Source organism: Mauremys reevesii, linkage group 1 (genome assembly GCF_016161935.1).
Source record: "Mauremys reevesii isolate NIE-2019 linkage group 1, ASM1616193v1, whole genome shotgun sequence".
In the NCBI taxonomy this organism is placed as follows: Eukaryota; Metazoa; Chordata; order Testudines; family Geoemydidae; genus Mauremys; species Mauremys reevesii.
Window position 1 is genome coordinate 26171751 of NC_052623.1, and position 17560 is coordinate 26189310.

A 17560-nucleotide genomic window follows, 5' to 3' on the forward strand; every position below is an offset into this window, starting at 1 on the left:
AAACACTTAAAGGACAATGGATCTTGGAATGCTCCAATCCACATAAGAAGTCTACTGGAGGACATTCAAGGTAGCATGTAAACAATGGATGCTACCTGTAAAAACAGAGTCATGCATGAACATGTGACTTGCCCAGGTGACTCCTAAACTCCATCTTGGAGCTGGACTTTGCATAGGAGTGAGAGTGGGGGGTCTCCAACCACAAGAGAAAGTCTATTTAAACCCCTGGGAGACCCCTCCATTTTGTCTTCAGCTGGCTAAAAAGGGAGCCTCTGCACCCCACAGGATACTTGAAAGAAACTGGAACAAAGGACAGTAACTACAGGGGGTGTGAGTGATTGCTGGATCCAGGCTAAAAGGAGATTAGCCTGTAAAAGGGAGCATTCTGGAACTGGCGAGGATCTTATCTGTATTCAGTTTGATTAGACATAGATTTGCGCATTTTATTTTATTTTGCTTGGTTACTTAATTTGTTCTGTCTGTTACTACGTGGAATCACTTAACAGGGTCGGCTCCAGGCCTCAGCACGCCAAGCGCGTGCTTGAGGCGGCATGCTGCGGGGGGCACTCTGCCGGTCGCCGGGAGGGTGGCAGGCAGGCAGCCTTCGGCAGCATGCCTGCGGGAGGTCCACCGGAGCTGCAGGACCGGCGACCAGCAGAGGCAAAATGTCTAGAGCCGCCCCTGCCACTTAAATCCTACTTTCTGTATTTAATAAAATCACTTTTTACTTATTAATTAACTCAGAGTATGTATTAATACCTGGGGGAGCAAACAACTGTGCATATCTCTCTATCAGTGTTATAGAGGGTGAACAATTTATGAGTTTATACAGGGTAAAACAGGGTAAAACAGATTTATTTGGGTTTAGACCCCATTAGGATTTGGGCATCTGAGTGTTAAAGACAGAAACACTTCTGTGAGCTGCTTTCAGGTAAACCTGCAGCTTTGGGGCACATGGTTCAGACCCTGGGTCTGTGTTGAAGCAGACAGGAGTGTCTGGCTCAGCAAGACAGGGTGCTGGAGTCCCAAGCTGGCATGGAAAGAAGGGCTAGAAGTAGTCTTGGCACATCGGGTGGCAGCTCCCAAGAGGGTTTCTGTGATCCAACCCATCACAGCCTGATCATCATCACTGCACCAGCAAGGACTCCAACCTGACATATATGAGATTCTACTTTGTCTTCCGCAAGTGCGCCTTTCTGCGCCCCCTATCTTCCTCCTGTCCTATCTCTCTCTCTGATTTTCACCTTATCCTCAAATCAACTGTACTGCACAGTGCCAGCATGATGAGATGAGATGGCCCATCTAGTTCTACTTGGCCTGAACAGGACCAGTGAAGAAGAGGGACCTAACCAAACTGAACAGATAATGTCCCTGACTGGGAGGTGAACCGGGGTCCAGAGCAACAGCAAACCCAAAGCGCCCATCCATGATTGATCAGCCACCCTGTATCCTGAGAATGTCAACAAAAGCCATGTTGCTCCCATCTTTAATATCCTCCAAAAAAGGACTTTGATAGGTTTTGATTACGTCTGTTTGGCAAAAACAATCAATTTCAATGCACTTTACCTCATTATGATTCTTTTCTTTTTGTGTGTTTCAGTCAATACATTTCTAACTCTTGCCATGAATTTTATAGCATGTTTGCCATGGTACTAAGCAGGCTCAAGTCTGTACACAAATATCATTTAACTTTATTTAATGCTGGTTTATGTTAATACCTTTAACTCTTTGGGCCCATATATTCCATCTAAATATATACAACAGGGCTTCAAGATCATTTTTGGTTCTTCTGTAAATATCATACTGTCATAAAATGTCCTAAAGACCCCAGGGCTATTGCACTGGATTTTCCTGAATAGAGATTGAGCCCCATTGTACCTAATAGGAAAAAAGTCTCTGCCCCCAAAGAATTTTCAGTTCATACAGAAAAAAACAGACTAGGAGGTCGGAGAAGGAGTAAAATTCCACAAATAACAGATGGGTTACCGAGACATGGAAATATAAAGGCTCCAGCCTTCCAACTGGCTCCACATGGTTGGATCCATGCACCTGCACAAAGCCACAATGACTTCAGAACTGGTATTTCAGAAAAAAATGCGGTTATTTTATAATATTTAGTTAGATTTATATTTAGCACTCATCTTAAACTGTGGGTGCTTTACACTAAAACAAGAATTCACACATGCACATTACAACTAAAGGACGTTACAGTGTCAGAGGCCAAAATACAACGTTACACCTGAAGTTGGGAAAAGTTTAGTTAACTTTATTTTACACCTCTGCACTTTTGATTTCCATCACAAACAAGATAGCTGATGAAAATAGGAAGTGCAGAAGTGTACAATAATGAAGCCGAACAAGCCCTCAAAGTTAAGTAAAATTATCTAGACAGAGATGCAAAGATAACATATTGACTTCTGTGGGTCTCTGTGCAGGGATAAGGATTTACAGAAATAGATCAGATGCCCATTTAAGCCCTAAACCAGATACAACTCTCTTTATTTATGAGAGTAATCCCACTGAAGTCATGAATATTGTGGGCAGACTTTGGTCTCCAATTTGGCAGCAAACTGGACACATTTCAACAATGTGAGCAGAACACATGAATCAAGCTTTGTATAGATGCTAGTATAAATGGATATGCACATATCTGACAATGATACAAGGTGCGAAGATAAAAATGCTTGAATTTAAACAAGAAAATATTTCTCTCTCTCTCTTGTTTACACAGAAACAGATTGTTATAAAGACCAGGAGGAGCCATATCTTCACTTTCTTTCATGTGGAAAGTTGACCAGAAAAAAAAATAATATGACTTATTCTGACTTAGCATTTGAGCAAATGTATAAAGAAACCACAGTGCCTTGGAAAGGGAGATAAAAATAAAATAGTATCTAGAGCAACAACAATAAATTAGATTTGTCTTCCTTTAGGAGGACTAACCGAGACAGGCCATATGGATTTTGTCTTTTGTGGAGAATGAGAAAGCACTATCAAAACAGCATTAGTCTGCTTCCACTATAGGGTAAGATCGTAACGAGAAGCATGAACATACAATAAACCCTCGAGTTACAGGGATCAACTTCTCCTCTGTACCTTTCTTGCCAAATTTTAACTCTGACACAAACCCAGAGTAGCTATGCTTACTTCTCTTTTCAATTACCACCGTTTAAATCCAGAGTAACTCAACTGAATTGAGACTCAAGCATCTATTCAGCACTAATTTTGTTCTGATCACATTATTGCCCAATAAAACTGAGTGTAGAATGAAGCAAAACATAACACTTTAGTAGAAATAAAAGGAAGTTTTCTGTTCAGCTGAAGTGGAGCACAATGTGTCCGTCAGGAAAGAAGTAAAGATGCTTGGTTCCAAGAGAACCACAGATATTACCATCTTGACACATGATGAATTATAGGAATAAAACCTGGGCAGCAGGTTGAGTATATTAGCATAGGATACATAAACAGTACACCTCAATGGCAGTTTCTCATTATTAGCCCTCTCCACTAAGTGCCAAATTACCATATGCAGGCTGCTTGGAATTCTATTAGTTTCAAATAGAGTCAATCTACTGTAGAAAATTATCAGATCAGTTATTCATGAAACTCGGATAACTGGTATATCAATGAAGGCTTCTCTTTCTCTATATGAGTTCCTATGTGCCGATCTAGGCTGCCTGAACACTGATTAAAAGCATCATTTACCATCTAGGCTGACAGGAGCACTGATTCATCATTTCACTACAATAGGTAGCAAACCTTTGTAGAGTACAATAAAACACTCCAAAGATCAGTCAAGATCACCACATCCCCACGCCGGAGGCCCGCTCCGGCCCCTGGGGCCCCCCCGGAGCCCCTGACCCCCCCTGGCTCCCCTCCCCCCCCCTCCCCTCCCAGCTCGCTCGCTCGCTCCGCGCGCAGCTGCTCCTGCTCTGGGCGGGGGGCTGGCGGCTGGGGCTGGCTGGGCGGGCCCAGCCGGGCTTCTGCCAGCTGCTGTGGCGTGGGCCCTGGCTGTGGGCTGCCAGCGCGGCCAGCCAGCGGCCAGCAGGGCAGTGGGGGGGGGCAGGGGGGGGGCAGGGGGGGGCAGGGGCAGGGGGTGGGGGGGAGTGGAGGAGTGGGGGGCAGGCAGGGGAGGGGTAGGTGGTGGGTGGGGGCATCTGGCCTGGCGAGCGGGCCATCCTGCAGGGCCCCTCTGGCCCCCCTGCCTGCCCAGCCCCTGAGCCCCGCCTCCCTCCAGCCTCCTTCCTTCCTGTGCTCAGCCAGCCTCTGCCGCCTCAGCTGGGGGGCTGGGCGGCGGGGCAGCTGGGGGCGGGCGGCCACAGTACAGGCAGGGGGGGTGAACACAGGCCAGACCCAGGGGGGGCCCAACAGGCTCACCAACAGCCACTGCAACAAGCTGCACTATGCTGCACTGTGGGGTGCAGGATATGGGCGGGGGCGCAGCGCAGATGGAGGCAGGAGGAGGAGGGGAGGGGGGAGGGAGGGGGAGGCCAGCGAGCCGAGCCGCAGAGAGAAGCGCGGAAAAGAGAGCTGCCTCTCTCTCTGCCTGTGCCCCTCTGCCTCCTCCCTCCCATGTTTGCCCCATGTTTTCTGGGGGGCCCGGGGGGGGGGGGGGGGGGGAGGAGGATGGGGGGAGGGGGGGGGGTCAGGGGGGGGGGGAGGGGGGGGTGTGCGGGGGGGGGGGGGCACCGGGCGGGGGGGGGGAGGGGGGGGGGTGGGGACAAGGAGGGGGAGGGGGTTGTGGAGGGGAGGAGGGGGGGGGGGGGGGGGGGCAGGAGGGGGGGATAGGGGGTGGGGGGGGGGGGGGGGGGGGGGGGGGGTCTTCCTACCTCCCCCCCCCTCCATATTGTTTACCCCCCCAATGTGGTGCTTTGGGCCAAAAAGTTTGCCCACCCCTGGTCAAGATGGTCACAAGTAGAACCAATGAGCTTCCCAAAGTCAGAAGGGCAGATTTTCAGCTGGGGTAAACTGTTCGCTGAAGCCAATGGAGCTATGACAATTTCCACCAGCAGAGATTATGCCCCAGAATGTTTCCAAATACTATGCTGATTAACTCTCCTGCAGACATATTAGATTCACAGTGTGGATCATGCAACAAAGAGTCCCAGATGTATTGGAGCATAAGCTTTCGTGGGTGAATACTATCATGGTAGAAACTGCTTTTCCATTGCTAAACTTTTCAAGGTGCACTTTATAACGTGAAACAAATCAGTTGCCTCTGTAGAAGGGGAAAAAAAACGTCCTTCAATCTGCTAGGATATTCTTATACTTTTAGTGATGGGGTCCTCAAAAATTAAATTCTTCCATTTCTAAGAATGTGTTAGAGCAGGACTTTTCATTTCTATTCCCAGCCACAATTAGCTTGCTGTATAACATTGGACAATTGCTTTCTTTTTGTTTCTCAGTTTACCATATGCAAATAGATAAAATAAACCTGACCAAAAAATGCTTTAATCAATGTGTGCAAAGTGCATTGAGATGCTCAGAGATAAGGTCCTGTAGAAGAGCAGTTTCTTCTTTCCTAGGCTATGTCTACACTGCCACTTATGTCGGCAAAACTTACGTCACTCAGGGGTGTGAAAAAAACACACCCCTGAGCGACATAAATTTCGCTGGCATAAGTGGTAGCATGCACAGGGCCATGTTGGTGAGAGAGTTTCTCCCGCTGACATAGCTACGCTGCTTGTGGAGATGGTTTTATTACGTTGACAGGAGAGCTCTCTCCCATCGGCACAGAATGTCTATATGAGCGATCTTACAGCAACACAGCTGCATCGGTACAGCTGTGCTGCTGTAAGCTCACTAGCATAGACATAGTCCTAGACTGATAAGACAGTGATGTCTGAACTGACTCTTCTTATGCTGCTGATATTCCAGTCTCAAAGCTAAAGATTCATCAATCTTTTCCCTTTTTACACTCAGCAGTTGTTTTATATCTTTGAGCAGGGATGGAGAGCTGCCATAGTGGTCCGGAGTGTCGCTCCAGCACCTGAAATCCAAGACAGAATTACGCTCCAGCTCTTCAGAAATAAAAATTTATGATGACAGCTGGAGCAGGGCCAGAAATGAGGGGTAGGGTGGGACCTCGGTTCAGGAAGGACCCAGCAGACAGAGGCCTCCAGTTTGTTCTTTGCCCACCCTCTCCAAAACAAGAGAGGAGCACTCTAGCTCCTCTGATTTTCCCCTCTCTTTGGTCCAAGCCAACATGAGGGAAGAAGAGTCCTGCATTTCAGCAATGCTCTGGACCTTCTTTGTTCACCTTTCCCTCTTCTCCACGTTGCTCCCCACTCTAGGTGGCCCTGTAGCTTCAGTGAGTCCCGTCTGTACTCCCTTGTGGTCCAGCTAGTGTCACTCTAGCATCTGGCACACCACTCTATTGTCCTGAAGGTCCAATGAGCCTCACTACACAGGCGTCGTGCGTCGCCCACACTGCTGTCATTTACTGCCGTGGCCCATGGAAGCTCTGAACTCCACCCTGGTCATTTCCTCAGCCCCACCATATACCTGGCCTGGGGCCTATATGGCACAGGAGGGTATCACCTGACACCCTCCCACCTTGATTACCACCCCACTGGACTCTGGTGTGCCCCCCTCTGCCACACCCTCACATTGTCTGGGGCTTAGGGTGAACAGATGTCCCGATTTTATAGGGACAGTCCCGATATTTGAGGCTTTGTCTTATATAGGCGCTTATTACCCCCCATCCCATCTCGATTTTTCACACTTGCTGTCTGGTCACCCTACTGGGGCTTCCTGAACCTGCAGGAGCAGCTGCAAGCAGTGCTTCTCGGGGGAAGGGGGGAGACCCCTGCAGAGACTATCTCAAACATGACAGAATTACCAACTTGAGATCATTTCTGCCAGACTCCAGTGCTAGAAAGGTTAGTACTACATTGCTGTCTTTGAAATATAGTGAACAGCTCTTTCCCAAACCACAGTAAAACCAAGTATATAACTAAAGTAATTATTTACCTGCACTTACTGTAACCATCTGCTATGTTACCAAATTCAATTAAGAACAATCATATGACAGAGGCATTTAAAATAAAGTTATAGCCTGGGCAAACTAAATCCATGTGTACCCCAAGAGTGCCATCCATCTTTATATCATATGCTTTTCAATTACACATTTAATACACAGGGAATAAAAACCTGAACAAACGTATAAAAATGACAGAAAACAAATGTATTTGGTGGTCTGAGAGTGCAGATGTGTTGCAAATTCTCTCATTATATGGTCCCTATTTGCAACTGGACACTGATTTTAAGAGATTCATGCAGAGCCCTGTAATACTAACAACATACTTCTTGTTCAGCCATCAAAAGTGCACATGATACAAGAAAACGGCCCAAAGCAGCAGCAAAAAGAACCTGATTCAAACTCCCATGAACTTATGTCGGATCCAGGTCTGAACTTCTAGGCTGCCTCCAATCTCCAGGAGGCTGAATAAAATCCCAAACACAGATAACTTCTGCTCCAAATGTTGTAGCTCATGCTAACCTGCACATTAAATAGAATAAAGTTCTTCTGGATGTGTTAAAACTTAAGTTTAATGCAAAAATATGAACCTGACTCTCCTCAAGGCTGGTGAATAACTGCTCATTGGCACAGTGCCTTGCTTATGTCCCTGCAGTACTTCGTAGTCCAAAGCCTAAAAGCACGACACATCACATATGCATGAACTCTACGGTGGTTTGTTTGAAATAGAAGGGCAACACTCATTTTTTATGAACTATGCTCTTTTGCAGTTCAGTAAGCTACTCTTCCACCTGTGTGTTAATGGCAATCTCTCTGTTAAGCATCTGAAGAAAGTAAGTGTTTCTTGACTGAATCTGAAGGCTGGGGTTATTCATTAATAATTTAAGATGGACAATACTGCATTTTTTTCAGAACAAAAAGTGTCAGTGCACAGGTTACACATGACTAGAAGATTCTTCACTTGATGCATTGACAAGATGCTGATTTCTATACTGAAGGCGAGATTCATATATAGTTGAGGTGGGGGGGGCAGCCGTATTTTGTTTTTTCAATTTAGTACTTACCAAAGTTTTAAATGTATAGAAAAATTTAAAAGTGAAAAATAGCACAATTCCCTTATGAAGTACTAATTTTCTATAATACAGAAAAGTAGTGAGTGTGATTTATAATGAAATTCAATAATTAGTACTACCTCATGCTACACCCTTTGTGTGAGCGCATGCATGTGCATGTGTGGTGGTTCCAATACTTATGATTTTATCTTGAGTCTTGTATTTGGGTGTCTTCTCCTAAAGCCACAGTTCCTGGAATCACATGATTAGGGGAAAATCCCAGGTTTAATTTTTTTATTTTAAATAGACATTTCTAAGGTCTCCTAGAAGCAGATGTTTGAGAACAAAGGGATAGAATTTAAGGCCTGAAGTGACTACCAGATCATCTAGTCCAGGAGTCAGCAACCTCTGGCACGCAGCTCGCCAGGGTAAGCACCCTGGCGGGCTGGGCCAGTTTGTTTATCTGCCGCGTCCGCAGGTTCGGCTGATCACGGCTCCCACTGGCCGTGGTTCACCGCTCCAGGCCAACGGGGGCAGCAGGAAGCTGTGACCAGCACATCCCTCGGCCTGCGCCACTTCCTGCAGCCCCCATTGGCCTGGAGCAGTGAACCGAGGCCAGTGGAAGCCACAATCGGCTGAACCTGCAGACGCGGAAGATAAACAAACTGGCCCGGCCTGCCAGGGTGCTTACCTTGGCGAGCCGCGTGCCAAAGGTTGCTGACCCCTGATCTAGTCTGACCTCCTGTGCAACACAGGCCACTAATGCTACCCAGCACCCGTACACTAAAGCCAACAATTTAAATTAGGACAAATTATTTCAGCCCACAGGAGACTGGACTCTTATGTGCCACAGGCAGAGAACAGTACTGACCAGAGATGAAAGTGGGCTGGTACTGCATACCGATAAGAAGTGGCCGCCGGTACCGGCTCGTACACAGCCCACGTTAAAGCACTGCAGCAGCGCTTTAACGTCACTGCTCCTTTCCCTCCCCCAGGGCTGCCGATGGGGCGGAGGGGAGACAGAAGAGGCAGCTGCTCCAGGACCCAGCGATTTAAAGGGCCTAGGGCTCCTGGATGCTACCACCACTACTGCAACAGCAGCTGGAGCCCCAGGCCCTTTAAATTGTCGCCGGAGCCTGAGCGGCACAGGCCGGGCAGCGTGGAAGGGCTGGCTGGGGGAGGCTGACCCCTCCAGCCCCGTCCCTTCCACCCGAGGCCCTGCCCCTTCTGGGGACCCAGAGCCAGGCCCCCGTACTGGTAAGTATTTTATCTTACTTTTACCCCTGGTATAGACTGAGGAGCACCAGTGCCCGAGGCCCCTGCAGTGGCAGGAAACTGATTAAGTGAGACATATCCAGACAATCCTAGCAAGTGACATACACCCCATGCTTCAGAGGAATGTGAAAACTTCCCAATATGACCTGAGGGAGATTTCCTTCGTGATCCCACATATGATGATCAGTTAGACCCTGAGCTTGTGAGCAAGAACCAGCCAGCCAAGAACCTGAGAGAGAGAATGCTTGGTGCCACCTCAGAACAGCCGCCCACCCCTTCCAGTATCCTATCTCCAGCTGTGGCCATCTCTGATGCTTCAGAGAAAGGAGACAAAACCACAACTCAGAGTACAGTGAAGGGGGGGAAAATCCCTCCCTGATCCCTACAGGCTCCACGCCACAAGAAGGCAAACAAAGAGCCCCAATTTTTTTTTAATCTCATGGTTTCTAAATCAATCTAGTGATTTTGGGCAAGGGCTGAGGAGTTTTTGTACACTTGGCCCCAGCCATATGTTACATAGTTGGCCCCAACCCTGCAAACACTTATGACTGTGCTTACAGTTAAGAACATTTGCAGGACTGGGCCTTAATGGTCATCACATCTGGAAACTTTATCAAAAGGGAATAGGGGGAGTCCCATTGGCCGTGGTTCGCCGCTCCAGGACAATGGGGGCAGCGGGAAGCTGTGGCCAGCACATCCCTTGGCCTGTGCAGGTAGAAAAAATAACAGGCATCAGAGAACTAAAATAAATCTGAGTCAGAAATTCCTTTCTGTATTTTTGTTTTCCTTTATATATATATATATATATATATATATATATATAGGGATAATATATCCCTATTATCTTCTTAACATTATTCTAAAAACAGGAAGCTCCATCAAAATCATAACAACTGGAATGAAGGCCAAAAATTGCATCCCTTTAGCATATTGTTTTCAAGGTTATTAAGGCCACAATCATGTGAACACTAGTTTCCAGGATTGAGGCTAAATCAATAAAGATATTTGGAGGCAGTAGATCAGCAAAACAGAGAATTCTGTATTGAACTAGTGTGTCATTGCCTGTATTCGAATTTCAGAAGTTTAAGATTAACTATAAACTGACTGTCCTAATCATGCCAGACTCCCAGGGGAAGTTTTTTCAAAGTATTTATCCTCTGAGGAACAAAAAGTGCTTTAAACTAAGATTAACTAAATCAATCCTCTGAATATTCTTGTGAGGTGAATAAGGAGTATATAGAAATCACTTCCGCCACTGCTGAAAGGTATCTACCTCTGTGGTAGAACACAGAAGCTATTTAGCAGAGCAGAAAAAGAGTACACCACAACCGAAGGGCCCAAACTTAGAGGAAAACATCATATTGACGGACTCCATGCCATGCTTTGGGAAATTCCAGAACAGAACTTTTGAGCTCAGGATTTTAAGGCTCCAATTACCTACATCTCTATATGTTTGCTTAAAAGTGGTATACATGCATCATATAATTCATATTCATTAGTTATAAAGTGCCATACAGAACATGGAACTTCACAAAAATATATTAAGCCTACATCCTTGTGCCAAAAGAGCTTACTGTCTGGGGCTAGCTTGTAATTGAGCGTTTATCTCTGAGTAACAGGCAGCATGCAGCTTTACGGACCCATGACAAGCCCTGAGTGGCACAGAGTGGGACTCAGATTCTCATTGCTTTCTTGCCCACAAATTTGGAGGGAAGTCATGTACATATATACAATGGGTCAATGATATGATATAACCTTTTCCAGAGGGTATGGCTGGAGAGTCTTGCCCGCATGCTCGGGGTTCAGCTGACCGCCATATTTGGGGTCGGGAAGGAATTTTCCTCCAGGGAAGATTGGCAATGGCCCTGGAGGTTTTTCGCCTTCCTCCGAAGCATGGGGCAGGGGTCGCTTGCTAAGGAGTGGGTGGATCGGCTTATGTGGCCTGCATCTTGCAGGAGGTCAGACTAGATGATCATAATGGTCCCTTCTGATCTTGAATTCTATGATTCTATGATTCTACTGCAGCCTTTGAATGCGTGCAAATTGCCCAGTCCACCCCCCCGCACTTGCATGCTTTGTCAGCTGTCCTGGCTAGTGGGAAGGAGAGCCGAAACATCACCCAATCCTCACACCTCTATGTCCCCTCCTCACCACTTGCTCCATGTGAGTAGGAGAAAGCAGCTCTAAACTCCATACAAAGCACACAGAAAAGGAAAAGTGATCTTTGCTGAAAACTTGAGAATGCCCTAAAGAATGTCACCTGTTAAGAACCTGCTCCCTTTATATGAACACAAATAGGGCAGGCTTTCTGAAAGAAATTGGTGGCAGTATGTGATGGAGTATACGAACCTCACACTGGAAAAAAGGGGGTTAAGGAGCTGATCTGGGCCCAGGCAGTCCCTCCCCTATGTACCTGGTACAGCTTAAAAAAGGAAGCAGAGTAGCTCAGTGGCAGGCAGGCAAACAGGGGAGGTGAGGTGATCTAATCTAATCTATGCTCTGAACTGCTCGGAAGGAGCACTACAGGAACTCTTGCTGCCTGAGCAGTGGAGACACTGATCAGACCAAGCCTGCCAAGGAGAGACTGGAGACCCCAAGACCCCGACCCAGTGGGGAAGCCCTTGTTGACTTCTGAAGACTTCCACATTATTTGACTCCTTATGTGTACCCCAAAAGGGGCAGGCTTGACCATGTGACCTGGACAGAGGACTGAGTTGATAAAAGAACAGACCACTGCATGGCCAACAGTCAGAAAAGGGAATACCCAGGAGGAAGATAATCTGCCACACCCCAGCCTGACCACTAGGCAGCACTGCTGGTGAATGTTCCCTTTCACAGGGTAGTTAGCATAATTAAGAAAGAATGACACTGTTAAAGATGCTTTACAGACAACTAGGGAAAAAGGCTCCATGCCCAATGAGCTAACGACTCAACGAGGTAACGAGCAGGCTGGGATGAACAAGAAAAATTGTTTGAACATGCAGTGATATTCAGCAGGTGACTTATTAGACACTAGTATGGGCTGAAATGGTTTTCATAAAAATACTCAAAATCATTTTAATTTCAAACAGGTTGAAATGGAGCCACTTCTAGAATTCTAAGGAAATCCATTACAGGAAATTGATTTTTTTTTAATGCCTCAAGTAAATGTAATCAAATTAAAAACAACAAGGAGTCCTTGTGGCACCTTAGAGACTAACAAATTTATTTGGGCATAAGCTTTCATGGGCTAGAACCCACTTCATCAGATGCAGGGAGTGGAAAATACAGTAGCGGGTATATGTACATAGTACATGAAAAGATGAGAGTTGCCTAACACGGCTACCAATCTGAAATCTTTAATCAAATTGCTATTCACATGTTGTTTACCCCAGTTTTCAGTAAATAAAAAGTTTCAATCACTGTTTTAGTAACATTTTTATGATGGTTTGAATACAATATTTTAAAAGGCACAATTTTTGTGATAAATGAAATTTTTTTAACAATGTTGGTAACTTTTCATGAACATTTGCCTTTAAAATAACTACCATTTTTGGATGAAAAATCTTCGGGTCAGAATTTTTTGACCAGCATCATCAGTTACATATGGGTTTCTTGTTGCTTTTTAATTATATTTTATTGTTTCATTGTGGAATGGCAGCTGCTGCAAGAAGTGTGTTTTAGGGAGAAGAGGGTAAGGGTGTGGCAGACTAGGCCAGAGAGTGAGGGACAAATAGCAGGATGGTCCAGTGGTCAGATCACTAGACTAGGATCTGGGAAAGCAGATTCAATTCCCTGATTCTTTATCTGTGTGACCTTAGGCAAGACACTTAGGGCCAGATTTACAAAGGTATTTAGATGCTGAGTAGGATTTTCAAAAGCGCCGTAGTCATCTAGAAGACTTAATCCCAATAACTTTTAATGGGAATTAGGCAACTAACTTGTTTAGGTGCTTTTGTAATTCCCATTAGATACCAGTCCTTAGGAACCTAAATATTTTTGTAAATCTGGCCTTTAGTCTTTCTGTGTCAGTTCCCCGTCTGTAAAATGGGAATAATAGTACAGCCTTGCCTCACAGGACTCTTGTAAGGATAAATACATTGAAGACTGTGGGGTGCTCACTGTACAGAGGATCTTAAATATCTAGACAGATATACATGAAGGCCGAGAGAGCAGAGAAGAAACAACCATGGAGATGGGAGCGGGCAAAGGGTATGAAAATGGAGGTTAATCATGTAGCTTTGGCAAAATGCTAAGATTGGGGAGTGCACTGAACACCTGTGCTCATAAAATGAGGGTGTGGCCTGGCTAGAGCCAAGGAGATTTAATGCAGGCACTGCACAATCTGCCCTCCCCTGCCATGCCTTCGCATCTGCCCCTACAGTTTCATTAGCCAGCCTTTTAATCAATTGGCAGAGTTGCCAGTTTGGGATGTACTGGCTTCAACACAATGAATAATAAATGATCCTTAGATCTAGACTAAAATCAAAATAATCTTTACTGGTCATTTTTCATATTAGAACTCCAAACAGAAAAAGCTGATTTTTTTTCTATTACACTGAAACACAATGGTTTCAACAAATCAAAGCGCAGGGAGCCTGTAGAGTTCCTACCTCCCAGCAGTCATTTTTCAAATCCATACAAATACGTGAGCCCATTTATTCTGATCTGCTAACGCTGCAGTGGTTTCAGCTGTGAAACACTATGCAGATCCTTGCACCCTGATTCATTACTGTACTCGGGCTCATTAGACATATATTCTCACAGCTCCCCCATCTCTAGAACAGAGGTATCGATTCACCCTGCAAGACTGAATTCAGAGGTTCCCAGAGGTTTTTTGCTTAGTGGAGATTCATGTCTCACACACCCCCAGACCATGGAGGCAGGCATGGGATAGTCCAGACAGCTAACATGGCAGCGCTGGAGAGAGCAGGAGGCAGGGGATGTTGGGTACCTGCACGGGATGGGAGGGCAGGGGCACCCACAGTTCACTCTTCCCCCGCCCCCATGCACATCCTTGTCAGGAACAAGAAACTGGTACCCAGATGCCCCCACTTCTTACCCACTGCCAAGCCCCGCGAGACCGTTTGCAGCTGCTGGGCAGGCTCAACCCTCCTCCTCACTGCTGCTTTCTGATGGTGTGAGGCTAACCTGCAGTGACTCCTTCCCCCTCCTGCCAAGGCTAGTGGCCCAGCAGTGCACATGCACAGGTGCCCCAAGGCTGCTTGCCTGCCAGCCCCAAACTTGAGCAAAGCCCCTCCACGAGCCTCTGCAAGATTTGCAGTCAGGTAATGACAGCAGTCTCCTGATGGTGTCACCAGGCAGGGACCTGTGGGATGCAGCTGACTGAGAAGCACCTCTGCTACATGCTGCTTGCTGCCCCTCCAAAACCACATCACCCGCCCAGGGGGGCATGCCCCACAGCTTGAAACCCAATCGTTTAATACATTAATATTTGTAAAAGTGTTTTAAGATCCATGCTCAGTTACTAACATGGCGGCTGATTCCAAAACAGATAGAGGCAGGGCTTAAATTCAGCTGGAGCTGTCCAGAGCGGAGCTCCAGTACAGGAACACCTCACTTAACGTCCTCCCGCTTAACGTTGTTTCGAAGTTACATCGCTGCTCCGTTAGGGAACATACTCATTTAAAGTTGTGCAATGCTGTAATTATTTTCAAACCCAGCGCTTTGAAGGGGAAAGTGCCGCTTCTCTCTGGCCACTGGCTGTGCGGCTGCCCCTGCTCCTCCTGAATCCTCCGGCCTGTGCTCGCAGGGCCGCATTCTGAAAGGGGCTTTAGAGCTGCAGGCCAGGCCCCCAGGGCCCCTTAGCCCAGGGCCCTACAGCCCCTAAAGCCCCTGCATTCCGGGTGGCCCTGCCTGCCGGGGGTGTGGGGGCAGCCCCCAGAATCACAGTTCCCAGAATCGCAGTCATGGGGGCGGTGCCGCGCTGTGCAGAGCCACCTGCACACCCCCTGCACCAAGCAGGAGCTGCCCCAGGTAAGTGCTCTGCACCTCCTGCCTACCCCAGCCCTGAGCCTCCTCCCACCCTGAGCGCCCTCCCGCCCCCTAACTCCCTCCCAGACCCCGCACCCCACCCTGAGCGCCCCCCCGCACCCTAACTCCCTCCTAGACCCCACACCCCACCCTGCGTGCCCTTCCACACCCTAACTCCCATCTAGACCCCACACCCCACCCTGAGCACCCTCCCGCACCCTAACTCCCTCCCAGACCCCACAACCCCACTCTGAGCGCCTTCCCACACCCTAACTCCCATCTAGACCCCACACCCCACCCTGAGTGCCCTCCTGCACCCTAACTCCCTCCCAGACCCCGCACCCCACCCTGAGCACCCTCCCGCATCCTAACTCCCATCTAGACCCCACACCCCACCCTGAGCACCCTCCCACACCCTAACTCCCTCCTAGACCCCGCACCCCACCCTGAGCGCCCTCCCGCACCCTAACTCCCTCCTAACCCCACACCCCACCCTGAGCGCCCTCCCACACCCTAACTCCCTCCTAGACCCCACACCCCACCCTGCGCGCCCTCCCGCCCCCCAACCCCCTCCCAGCCCCCGCACCCCACCCTGAGCGCCCTCCCACACCCTAACTCCCTCCTAGACCCCACACCCCACCCTGAGCGCCCTCCCGCACCCTAACTCCCTCCTAGACCCCACACCCCACCCTGAGCGCCCTCCCACACCCTAACTCCCTCCTAACCCCACACCCTAACTCCCTCCTAACCCCACACCCCACCCTGAGCGCCCTCCCACACCCTAACTCCCTCCTAACCCCACACCCCACCCTGAGTGCCCTCCCACACCCTAACTCCCTCCCAGACCCCGCACCCCCACCCTGAGCACCCTCCCACACCCTAACTCCCTCCCAGACCCGCACCTCGCCCTGAGCACCCTCCTGCACCCTAACTCCCTCCTAGACCCCGCACCCCATCCTGAGCACCTCACACACCCTAACTCCCTCCTAGACCCCGCACCCCCACCCTGAGCACCTCACACACCCTAACTCCCTCCTAGACCCCGCACCCAACCCTGTGCGTCCTCCCACAACCTAACTCCCTCCTAGACCCCACACCCCACCCTGAGTGCCCTCCCACACCCTAACTCCCTCCCAGACCCCTCACCCCACCCTGAGCCCATAAGCAAGGGGCACCTCCCCACCACAGTACAGTACAGTATATAATGCCTTTTGTCTGGCCCAAAAAATTTCCTTGGAACCTAACCCCCCGCATTTACATTAAATCTTATGGGAAAATTGGATTCGTTTAACATTGTTTCACTTAAAGTTGCATTTTTCAGGAACGTAACTACAGCATTAAGTGAGGAGTTACTGTAGTTATTTTCAAACCCGCGGGAGCCCTTGCATGCCCCTCCCCAACCCACTGGGCTAAAGCCCCGAGACCTCCTGCCCCTCAGCTGATGCCCACAGCCCCGAATGGGGGGAGAGTGTGGTGGGCTCAGAGAAAATCTCTGAGGAATGTAAGCCCTGGATAGAGGTCATCTCAGAAGCATTGTTTTATACCAGAAACAACTTAGGGGTGCTTTCGTTTAACTTGGAAGCAACCCCCGTCAGAGCTACTGAACAATCTGGGCTTTTGCCCTCTGAGCGTATCAACTGCAATCATAGTTATTACTGAGTAAGTAGACAGTATCTTCAAGTTACTACCTAATTAACTCATTGCACCACCTTGTCCACTCTATATTTCTTTCTAAAACTATTATGGATTTGACGTGAAAAAGTGTGCTAGAATTAGAAGTTATGGTTTTGTCTAAAGAAAAGATATTTTATGTTCTAAATGTGTATTTACAGCACAGATGAGATAGATAGACTTCATTCTTTTCCATCTCGCAAGGACTGAATGAGTGAAAGGGAATGATTATTTTGTAAAAAACTTCTCAATCCCATTTTGGAGCTGATATTGATTATTATTAGTTCCTGTCCATTTGTTCCTTTTCAGAGTATTATTTTTATCATCTTGGTCTTTCTTCGTCACTTTCATTAGTTCTTCAACCAAATTCACATCAGACATTCACAGCATACATTCCAAATGTCAGATCATTACTCTTTCATGCTCCCAAATTCTAGTAAAATACCCTTGAGTGAAACAACATTCTGAGTTACGCAAACGTTGGTAAAATCAACATATGGCTAATATTTTCATTAAAGGTTAAGGTTCCTCTGGCATAAACAATATGTTTTAAATAATGAAAGACAATGTAGTTTATAACAAGGTTTTTTTAAAAAAAACAATGCGACAA

The 17560-nt window shown here is 47.6% G+C and overlaps 1 protein-coding gene across 7 annotated transcripts in view; it reads right to left on the reverse strand.

Moving 5' to 3' along the window:
• The window catches only part of DLG2 (discs large MAGUK scaffold protein 2), a 1428123-nt gene that overhangs the window by 515675 nt on the left and 894888 nt on the right, over positions 1-17560 (reverse strand). The gene's annotated exons all lie outside the window — the stretch shown is intronic.